Source organism: Cajanus cajan, chromosome 7 (assembly GCF_000230855.2).
Source record: "Cajanus cajan strain Asha chromosome 7, NIPB_CcT2T_4, whole genome shotgun sequence".
NCBI classification, from domain to species: domain Eukaryota; kingdom Viridiplantae; phylum Streptophyta; class Magnoliopsida; order Fabales; family Fabaceae; genus Cajanus; species Cajanus cajan.
This window is the reverse complement of record NC_138523.1, coordinates 12,172,905-12,185,389: the sequence shown is the minus strand read 5'-3', so window position 1 is coordinate 12,185,389 and position 12,485 is coordinate 12,172,905. Positions and strand designations below refer to the sequence as shown.

At 27.6% G+C, this 12,485-nt stretch overlaps 1 long non-coding RNA gene across 1 annotated transcript; it reads right to left on the bottom strand.

Annotated features, from left to right (window-relative positions):
- Window positions 1-10,627: 10,627 nt before the first annotated feature.
- LOC114915116 (uncharacterized) lies at window positions 10,628-11,376 on the bottom strand. Its single transcript, XR_003803000.2, has 2 exons — window positions 10,880-11,376; window positions 10,628-10,771 (listed from the first exon to the last, which is right to left on the bottom strand). It is a non-coding gene; the product is annotated as an uncharacterized LOC114915116 (long non-coding RNA).
- Window positions 11,377-12,485: the final 1,109 nt, after the last annotated feature.

The window sequence follows — 12,485 nt, the reverse complement described above, 5'->3', positions numbered from 1 at the left end:
AAATAAAGCATAATGATTGATTAATATTAGTTAGTAATAGATTATTTTAAGTTATTTTTGTTTTTTACAAAATTTATTTTGGACATGTTTTTATCAAAACTTGATTTTAATTCTTATATGACATGTCTTAATTCAATTTTAACTCTTAAAAGAGTCATCAACTACCTCTCTAATTTCGATCATATTACTCTCACACAAGAAAACTTAAACATTAAAACACATAATACAATTTTCACTTTACTTGAGAGGATTTTGGAATCATCAAAATCATTTCCATTTTGATCTTTAAGCTTTGCTAAACATTATATGATTATATTTGGATGCTTTCAATTAGTTTATCTTCTTATTTAGATCATTTTGATGTACAAGATGATGTTTATTTAGACCATTTTTAGATAATTTATCTACTTATGATGTACTACATGTTTTAGTATTATATATGTGGTAATTTGGTCCATTGAGGACTCATTGATTACCTAAGGCTATGAGTTATTTGCTTGGTATTTGAATTGCAGTTACAAGTTTGGGATGATACAAAAACAAACCTAAATATTACAAAAATACTACATTATACATCAATGGTATATCCAACATAGAACGTGAGCATAATCTACATCAATTGTTCAACTGATGTAGATCCTAGTGATAAGAAATATGTGACCATTTCATATCGAACAAAGATTGAATGTTGAATATATAGACCATTTTACATCTTTTCTTTCTTTCATCTAATTGATGTAGAATATGTAATCATTCTATATCGATTGTACCATAGTTGGTGTGGACCATTTTATAGTCAATATAAAATGATGACACATTTTATGTTGGTAAGAAAAATAACAAATGTAAAATGGTATGTTCTACATCGATTCTTCGTCCAATGTAAAATAATCTCATATTTCATATTGTTAAGATCACATTAGTTGTACGATGTAAAAAATCATTTCAACTATATATGAGAAATGGCCTAATCCCATTAGTGAATTGTAAATACTTATAATGTTTTAGACTATCATTTATTATAGTTGTGCTTATAAAGACAATAGTCTAGCATTACATGTTTCTCAAACCTCTAGTGTATTTGAATGAATGATTTTACGGAAGTAATTTAATTTTTTGAAGAATTTCAAATGTTTTGGAGGTAAAATGTTTGATTTGGATGGAAAATTTATAAAGAATTTGAAGCATTTGTAAAAAAATTTAAAATTGTAGAATTTTAGATGCTTCCAAAAAAAATAAAAATTTGAAATTCTTCATATTTTTTTTCTCTTATATCACTTATATACTTTTTATTTCTCTATCCTCTCCTTCTCTCGTTTTCCATTTTGCCTCTCTCTCTCCCTCGGCCTCTCTTTTTCCCTCCCTCTCTCCAACTCTCTTTCGTCTCTCTCTCTCTCTCTCTCTCATTTTTCTCTTCATCTCCCCCTTTTTCTTTTCTCTCTTTTCTCTCCCCCTCTCTCTTTCATCCCTCGATGTGTTCTCTTCTCTTTCTTCTCTCTTTTTCTCCTACCTATCTTCTTTCTTTCAACGTTAACATAAAATTATCAATAAATTTTTTTTAATTATTTAATATTTAATATTTTAAAATTATTAAACATTTTATAATTTTTAATAATTGAATATTAAATATTTAAAATTAATTATTGAATGATAAAAATTAAAATTAAAAAATTTCAAATTTCAAAAATTTTAAATTGTTAAAATTTTTAAAATTTTCTATACAAACATAACCTTAAATTTTTTCAGCTTAAAAAGAGACCTATAGAAGAAGAAAAAAAACACTTTGGTTAAGCGCTTGAAAATATATAGGCAAGTGAAAAATTACTTGGGACATTACCTGAAATAGGCAAGTGTAAAAAAAAAAAAAAAAAAAAAAAAAATATATATATATATATATATATATATATATATATATATAGTGTAGAATAAAAATTTCTATGAATTTGTGTTTTAGTGCAAAACATACATAGTTATTGAGGACCGGACATATTTCCATATTATAATTAAGATAAATTAAAATAAAAAAAATTAAATTATACTTTTGATTTTATTTATTTATTTTTTAGATTTAATTTGGTCTATCTATTTTTAAATGATTTATTTAATTTTTTAAAAATCTTTAATGTTATATTTTTGTTCAAATTGACATGGTGTTAGTTAAATCAGATGAAAAAGTAACATTGAACATCATTTGAAAATTAGAAAACTAAATTGAATTATTTAAAAATAGTGAAATCAAGTTGAACATTTCATAAATATAAGGACTAAATTAGACAAAAAAAATTAACTAACATTTTTTGTCTAAATAAATTTTATTTTTTATTTAATAATTTATTTTAGTAGATTACTCATTCATTTTGTGATCATTTTCTTTTATTTTAAGTACTCAATTTTTTTTTAGGGTAAGTAAAAAAATTCAAATTTATCCAGACAAAAAATAGAAAATATTTATTCAATTTGATCATACTATTTTTAAAAATTAAAATATTTAATATGGTCATATTATTTTTAAAATTTTCAATTTAGTTATCTAAATTTTTAAAAATTTTAATATTTTCTTTTCATATAATTTCATTAATGTCGTTAATATCAATTTAGATAGAATAACATTAATCAACATATTATGAAATTTAAAAGACCAAATTATACCTTTTAAAAGTAAAATGACTAAATTAAAATTTAAAAAATAATAGAGATTAAATATAATTTAGCCTAAAAATAGTGGCGATTTTTTCTTCTCTGGTCTCTTTAGTTTACACTAATGTTGAAGAGAGTTGAACTTGTGAGAAAAACATTTTTAATTTTAACTTAAAGGTTTTTTTTTTTAATTTGTAGCATTGATTAAAATTAAATTCATTTGTACGTAACAATTTTAATTAAAATTGTAGCACTGCAGCAATATAATATATTAGAAGATTAACTTTTAAAACTATTGATATGATTGCAGCTTGTTGGAGCCAGAGAAGTCATGTTCAATAGGTCCACATTTGGAGATGGGATGAGGTTTAAGTGCATGCACTTAAAATAAATTGAATTGTTATCATTGCTTCATGACCGATCATATATGGGGGAACACACATACCAACTTGCAGCTGATTAACCCAATTGTTAATTTATTCCATTTAAATATACTATATACTACACAAACATGGATATAACATGTTTATAAATCTTTCCCATGGTGTTGTTTCCCATTTTGGAAAGTTGGGGACTGTAACTGGGATTCACAGCCTTAAATTTTTGTTGCTACAAAGTTAATTATATTTTTTTTTTTCAGCAGTGACTAATCTCCTCGTTAGGAGGGAGGCACCTCAAAGGGTGGGATAGCTGGCCCCAAGATTTAACGCGGCTGCATACACAAGACAGGATTCGAACCCCTGACCTTGCTTAAGCGTGGATTAACCCCTACCGCTGAACCACACGCTTGGGGTTGTATATTTATTTATTTGGTTGCTGGTTATTTTTTTACTTTAAACACGTTATAAAAATTTTTACATGTTGAATAATATTAATATATAAAAAGTTGTTTGTTTACTTTTATTGTAATTTTTATTGATAAAAACTAAATAAATATCAACGGTTAATAAATGTTTATAAAGTGATCATAAGTGCATAAATTAAAATGATGATGTATTTTATGATATTTAGGTACTCCTTCCGTCCTAAAATTACTATATATAGTTTAAAATTTTAGAATAAAAAAATAATGAATATATTAATTTTTTAATACATTTTTACTAAAATAGTATCACTTTTTTAATAAATATATTATTTTAATTAAAAATTTAATATTTTATAAAAAAAATTAAAAAGAATATTTTTATATTAAAAATGAGAACAGTAATTATTTTAAGATACTTTTTAAATGTTAAAATTATAGTCAATTTGCGACAAACAAAATAACGTCCATTTTATCACTACAAGAAATATTATATATAATGAAATACAAAAAGCATTAGGTACAATATATCTAAGTATATATTTATTTGATATATAACTAGACACAATTTTAGTGTTGATTTTGAGTGAAATTTAACAATATATTTAATGTGTCATTATAACCTGTTATAATCACACTTTTTTTTATAACAAAATATCAATATATATTGTATTTATTGTATAAGTAAAAGTAATTTTGAGTGACACGTATTGTATCACCTAATGACAATTTTCTTATAATATATTCTTTTAGAGTTTATATAATTTAGAAAAAATTAAAATACAAACTAAAATTACTTGGTAATTATATAACTTTTTAAGTTAAAAGTTTTGGATAAGGTGTTCTTACATCTTGTATTAGAAATATAGATTGAAAAGACAAAGTAGAGGTCAAGAGCATTAAAAACTAACTTTTGTAAATGTTCCTTTTCAAAGTTTTCTTTATTGGAAAAGTTTTTTTTTCCTTAAAATTTTATCTACATTACCAGAATTTATGATCCATCAAAAAGATTTTCATAATTTATTAGAATTATAATTATTGAAATTTATGATTTCCATGAAGGAAAAAATTTTCATGTACCAAATATCTCTTATAAATAAAGTACCAATAATTCAAAACCAAAGAAAATATTATGTTTCTAATTAAAAAAATGGTAACTTTTTTATTGTCATATTGACTATATAATATGGTTTTCTAATCGATCGTCATCTTAAAAAAAAAATAAAGATTAGAAAATCAAAAACGATTTTTTATTGAAAAATATAACATTTAATCTTGTCTTTTCCACTTAAAAATGAAGATAAAAAAAGAAAAAAAAAACAAAAAACAAGAATGATGTACATTCAACATTATGATCTGCTATTTCAGGCCCGACTCTCGTTTAGTCTTTTAATTTTGGGCTTTTAAGCCCTCAAAGTTAAAAAAATAAAAACTGATCAATAATATGCATTCTGGAGGGGAGGAAGCATTTGGGTGTAGTTTTAACTTTTAACTGCTGTTTCACCAACATTATTAATCATGTATTGTTGCATCAATTAAAAGTTTGTCTATATATACTTTATCTATATAGTTGATAATTTATAAAATAAACAAAAATGTATGAAAATATTGTTATATATTAATAATGCATAATTTTTTTGTGTCTTAAAATTTTAATATTCCAAAACTACCTTAAACATGGAGTAATTTGAGATGAGTCGAGTATAATTATTTAAGTAAAAAAAACTCTTCCAAATGTCTATTTTTTTTTTTTTTCATTTACAAGGTTGAAGCCTAAAACTTTATTCAATGAGAATCAAACTCCTTGACATTCGAACTAACACTATTATACATGATTTTTTTTATCACCAATAAATTAAAATTAAAGTCATCGAAAATACTCTAATTAAAACTATATATTCAGTTTCAAATAAACTACCAACTCATTAGCTTATGAGAGACAAATATCTACCATTTGTGTATACTTTGCATCCAACAACCCTTGAGAAGCATAAATCATTTGTTCATTAGTACCTATAGTTAGTGAAAAATAAAGTATACGAATCCAGTAGTGAAATATAATGTTGTTGTGTCGGTAAGTTAGCAAGTCATGAATGAGATTAATGAATATGTTATTGGTGGAGCTGACCTCAAAACAGCCATGGATTTTGTTCAATGCATGTCACAAATGGAAACGATATGTGCCGAATTTTCTAAGACAAGTTGTGTAAAGAAAATAAAGGGTTATTATTGTACAAGTTTAATTTCTGTGGGGTTTTCACATCCCACCAAATCCAATTTTGCTTCACAGTCACACTCGGTTTTGATGGAGACATGGGTGTAGAGAGGAAAGGACCTTGAAGAGGGTTTCAATTGGTCACTTCTGGATTCTGGTGCAGTACCTTTGGATCATACTATATACTATACTATACTATTACTATTACTATTACTATTAGGGCTAGATATGCAAAAGGGTTATGCCGCGAACCGCGTATTCAACAAATTAATGGAATGTCGGAGCTGTAAATCTGTGGACTAAATAGAGCTTTTGTTCCTTGTTTTTAGTTTAGATTATATAATCATAAAGTTGGTTTTCAATTTATTAATTTTAAATGATTAAGGAAAACGAAAAGAAAATTCTACTTAATTTATAAGTTCATTTTCAACTTTGGCTATTAGATTAAGAGGAAATAAAAGGTGTGGACTGTGTTAAGATACTAAAAACTATACTACTATAAAATAACCTATAAAAAAATTAACATTTTTATTGAATTCAAGACTTATATTTAAGATGTTGAAATTTAGGACTAATTGTAACACTGACTTAGATTATTATTATTATTTAATTTTAATTTTAATTTTACTTTTAATATAGACATAAAATATTTCAACTTCACTAATTATAATAAAAAAATATTTAGATCTTTTTATTGATGTCTCATAGGTTAGGAGAAATACAAATTTATAATTTAATAGTTACTAATCTTACAAGTATCATTATCTTATTTTAGAGAAAATAAAATAAAACAAAGTTAAAAAAAAATAATCTTGTGATATTTTAATTTCATTCTATAAAATCCTTCACTTAATTTTGTTTCTTTTAGATCAAGAGGCCATCCTAATGAGTAACAGTAACCTGATCCCTCTTCCGATGCTATATATATATTGATAAAATTGAAATGTATAATTCCTTAATTTCATATCAAATTAATTCATTTCAAGAATAAAATAATATTAATATGTATGGTCACTTCATATCTAAAGTGGAGGCAGAATTTAGATTTTAATTAAATAATATAAATGTAAAATCATTTGTATTAACAATTTTTAATATTTATAACACACATATATATATATATATATATATATATATATATATATATATATATATATATATATATCTTTTCTCTATGCAAGTGTTAATTAAAGTTTGAATATCTGGCAATTAGTTTCCTTTCTAAATTGACTGCTTAACTATTTGTAAAAATAAATATTTTTTCAAGTCAAGAAAGTTATGTGATAACAACCCACTTGCCCCCGTGAACTTAAAAGGAGCATACATAACAAAATTGAACTTGAAAGTTGAAAGTTCAATTCTGAATCTTGTATATGGTTTTACGACTATTTTTACCTTAATGATTTTTGTTTTGGAGCATACCTACTTATAAGAATTTTAGGTATTATGCTACGGATCGAAATTTTTGTAAGATACCTTTTAATATACTCTTTCGAATTTATACTTTATTATTAAATAATATTCACGCGAGGTCTACTTGTCATGAAGTAAGGCATGTTTTATTCAGTGAAACTCATGAATTTTATATATTGATAAAAAAAAAAATGTTGAAAGGAATACGTGCATTTCTCCTTGCATTACATAGTTGGTGGAGTGTGAAAAACCTAGAACAGAATAATGAAAATATCTCGGTCAACACGCTTCTCTATAGTTTTCTTTGGTAGAATTCAAAATGTGCATTGAGAAGTGCAAAGTGCAAAATATAGTGAAACTGTTGAAGGAGATTGAGAAAATCCAGGTACACTTGAATAGACGTGATGATGATTTGAATTACAGATATTTCTTTTTGGGCCCTTCATTAATTTGGGCTTCCTCATTCATCGCATGTTTCAGATGTGGGCTTGTAAACAGAAGATCGTGCTTGAAGGGGAATCTTTGAATTCATCATGTCTTGTTGGGCCTGGTACATTTATTTTCTAATGATTTTGGCATGAGTTTTCCCGTTTTGTTTTGGGTTTTGGAAGCCATCAAGAAAATCTATATAGCTTGTCCATATTGATGACATTCAGGTTCTTGGAGGTTAAGGGCACATGTTTAGTATGAAACGTCGATAATTGTTTAAGAAAAATAAAATTCAAGAATAAAAGTTACATCTGCCACCATATCCAACTGAATTGTGATCAAATTAAGCAAAACACAAAATTTATATACAATATTATTAATACTATTTTTATCTATTTTTTTTATATTAACAAGTAGGGATTACATAAGTGTTACGAAAGATAACAAACAAAACTGATTAACACAAAGTTAAAGAATTAATTATTATATTTACATCTAATTTTTCTCACACTGAATAGCTTCGACAAAATATAATAATAATAATAATAATAATAATAATAATAATAATAATAATCTAACAAATATTATAGCTAAATACTCTTTTAATAATTCACTCAAAAGGATTCTCTCTCTTATGTAGAAGTGAGGTTATCTTTCTCTCAAAAGCTATCTGTTTTGGTTTCTCAAAACAATGAAAGAAATAAACTTTTATAACCAAAATTGCTAGCTAAATAAGTGGCCTAGAATGAAGGAGAGTTTTTCTCATTTTTCTTTCCATTGTGTTACTATAAAATCCCTCATACTCTATTTCTTATTTTTACTTAGTATTATATTTTTTTATGTTTCTATTTTCCACTAAAAAAGGAAAACACATCAATCTCCCCCTCCTAAATTAGGTGGAGGGCTCCAGTACTCCAGTTGCTATTATGCAAAATTCATACTTGTCCTTAGGTAAGGTCTTGGTCATCATATTTAAACTATTATCATCCGTATGAACTTTTTCAAGTTGTAATTGTTTGGATTCCAATACACCTCATATCCAATGATATTGTACATCAATGTGTCTTGATCTCAAATGAAAACTTGAATTCTTGCTCAAGTGGATAACACTTTGATTATCACAATTGACAATGTAATTTTGTTATTCTTACCCTAACTCATGCAAGAATAGCTTCATCAATAACATTTCTTTGCAAAGTTTTGTAATAGTAATAAACTCTACCTTTTATGGCAAATAAAGCAAAACACTTATGTAACTTTGACTACCATAATACTGCTCCCTTGAAAATGTAATTAGATATCTAGAAGTTAACTTTCTAAAATCAATATCTCTAGCCATATTTGCATTTGTGTAGCCAATCAAATTAGGTCTCCTACTTCCAAAGCATAAACATTTTAGAAGTTCCTCTAACATATCTTAAAATCCACTTCACAACATTCCAATGCTCTCTTCTTAGATTGGCTAGATATCTACTAATAATACTAACTACATGTGTTATCTTTGATTGTGTACACACCATTGTATACATTAAGCTTCCAATAGTCGAGGCATACGACACCTTGCTCATTTTCTCCTTTTCATCTTCACATGTAGGACTTTGCTTTGAGTTAAGCATAAAGTGACTAGCAAGTGGAGTAGCTACTTGTTTTGCTTTCTTTATGTGAAATTGCTCTAATACCTTATCGATATATTTTCTTGTGATAACCACAAATTTATTTCACTTCGATCACGAGAGATAATCATTCCAAGAATTTGCTTCGTGAGTCCTAACTCTTTCAACAAAAATGACTTCTTCATTTCTTCCTTTAACTTTCTAATTTTGTCATTGTTTTGTCTTATGATCAACATATCATCCACATGCAACAATAGTATAATAAACTCACCATCATGAAATTTCTTGACAAAGACACAATGATCAGAAGCAGTCCCTCGATATCTATGCTCAATCATGAAGGAGTCAAGCTTCTTGTACCAATTACATGGTGCTTGCTTAAGTCCATATAAACTTAACATACTAGATCTTTTTTTCTTTTGACTTTAAATTCCTCAAGTTGTTCCATGAAAACTTCTTTTTCTAGAGCACCATGAAGAAATGTAGTCTCACTACAATAAATAAGCTAAATAGTGGAGGTTATTTTTACGTTTAGTGGAGGTTTTTACTCTCCACAAAATAAATCGTAGAGGTTTCTAAAAACCTTTGCAGTTACATTCACCTCAAGCAATTAGCGGCGTTTTTTAGAAACCTCTGGTATTGTGAGTGTTTAGTGGCGGTTTTGTTAAGGAGAATGAAAAACTGAAATGATTTAAATTAAACAGACACGTACAAGTTAATAAGACAATTGTTTAAGGCCTTGCATTCTTGGATCACTTCCTCTTCATCTAGAAGATCTTCCAAAGTGAAATTCTCCTTGTCTAATATTGCCTCCACTTGCATAGCACCAGTTTTGTTACAAAGGAACATAGAAAGGAAGCAATAAAATAAGCTACACGAGTATTAAGCTACTTGAGACTTTGATCGTTGATTCATTCAACTGTCCTCGTAAAACTTTCAGTCATCAATTACAGGGTATTCAATTATAAAATTCCACTGTAAACATGCATCATTATATAGAACTGTAAAAAGAACACTAGTCTTGAAAGTAAAGCAAGTGATTACAAACTGGTGACTTCAAATTCATATTGATTGAAAAGGTAAGGGAAAATATTAAACAAATCATATGCTATCTTTTTTCACAAATTTGCACTAAATTATTTAGCTTTAACTCAAGCTCAAGTGTTTTCCATTGATTAGCATGCACATATGAACATCCTACAAAAGAGAACCTTCAAAATTCATGAAGCTAAAAAAGCAATACAAAGACGTGAGTACAGGAAAAATAAAATAGATGCCTATATTAATTAGCTTGCTAATGTACATCCACTGCCTCTAATGGAGATTCATACTAACCTAACACAGTGAGCCACTAAAGTAGATTCATCAAAAACAAATAGCACGTTGAAAAAATAAAAATTTAAGAAAAACTCTTTTTAACATGATGCCTAATAACACTTGAAAACCAAGTATTGCACAAAAGATATAAGATGCAATGGCAAACACATATAAAAGATAACCCTTGAATGAGCAATTACATCAACTAGATAATAAATTAAATTTATAAGCATTGCAACTTTATAATCACTGCCAGTAAAAAAATGCAGGATAGGAACAGCTTACGCGAATTGAATTGAGAAACAAAACTATTACACGATATATTAGGCTCCCAGCAGCTACTGCCTGTTAGTTGGAAACAGAAAATATTTTTTAAAACAGGGAGCAAACAAACCCAATATCATCCCAACAATGTCAAAGTTAAAAAAAAACAAAGGAAAATAAAAAGAAAACCTTTGTAGAGTTGCGATATGAGCAAGATGAGCGGCGACAATAAGAACAACTATTTTACTCGGAGGCAACTGGAATCACCATGAGATTTAGGGATCACTATGGGAGGCACGTAGGAGAGGGCTAAGGGATTTCTATTTTACTGTAGATGCAGAAAAAGGGAGAGGTTACATATTGCCATTGCCACAGTTCTGGCTGGTTTAGAGAATGCTCCAAGTGGGACTCTCGCCATCGCTTCTTAATTTCTTTGTTCGAAGGTGGCCTCGCTCAAGCTAAGGTGCCGGAGAACAAGTCTCACCCGTTGTCGCCGTTGGAGGAAGTCACGGTGCTTAAGAATGGAATCAATGGTTAGGGGTTTCGAAGGGTTTGATTCAAAGGGTTGGTTGATTTATTTGGAGAGGGAAATCGTGAGTTTCTTGATTTTTTTAGGGAGGGGAGTCGTGGGGTTTGTGATTTCTTTGGAGAGGGAAGTCACAAATTTTTTATTTTGTTGAATAGGTAATTCGTAAAGTTGGAGAGGGAAATTGCGAATTTTGGGATTTTTTTTAGAGGGAAGTTTTTTTGAGGGCGAAAACTGGAAAAATAATATTTAATTAATAGAGGTTATAAAAATATGCAAATTAAATAAAAAAATTGTAGTTTTTAATAAATTAAGGAGGTATTTAAAACCTCCACAAAATAACCTCCACTATTTAACATTTTTTTTGCAGTGTCTTCACATCTAACTATTCCACATTTAGATTCAAACTTCCAGTAAAACAAAGTACCACTTGAATGAATGACATCTTCACCATGGTGAAAATATCTTTTCAAAGTCAATACCTTTCTTTTGACTGAAATCTTTTACAACTGATCTTGCCTTGTATTGGGGCCATGAGCTATCCCCATTAGCCTTTAACTTGTGCACCTATTTATTCCTAAGTGCACTTTTAACTTTTAGTAACTCTACCAATTCATAAGTTTGGTATTTATGCAAGGATAATATTTCTTCTTGCATAACTTTCAACCACTCCTTATGGTCATCCACCATAGCTTCTTTGTAAGACTTTGGTTCTTCCTCATAAGTTAGTAAAATGTATTCCATAGTAGGATATTTTGGTTTGTGGTATAGACATCCTAAGTGACCTTCTCAATTAATGCTTTTGGGTATCTTGTGTTCTGTCCTCATAATTTACATCCATATTATCAAGAATATTATCCCTTCTATTACCATTCACTACTTCTTCAGTTAAATTATTACCAACTTGATGTTCATTTTTTACTTCTCTTGTATCTTATATTACATCTCCCCATAAAGTTCTAGAAGAGGAATAAGATACAAGTTGATTAGATGTTCACTAGAAGTAATTGATTTTACACCCTTTTGAATATCTTCAATATTTTGGTCTTCAAATAAAATAACATATTTGCTTATAATAATCTTATTTTTGATAGGATCTGATAATTTGTAGCCAAATTCTTCATTTCCATATCTCACGAAGACACATTCTTTCGACTTAAAGTCAAGTTTTTATTGTTCATCTTTAAGAATATGAACAAATTCTCTACAACTAAGCACCTTCAAATGGTTGTAGGATACCTCTTACATGTCCAACACATTGTTAGGAAC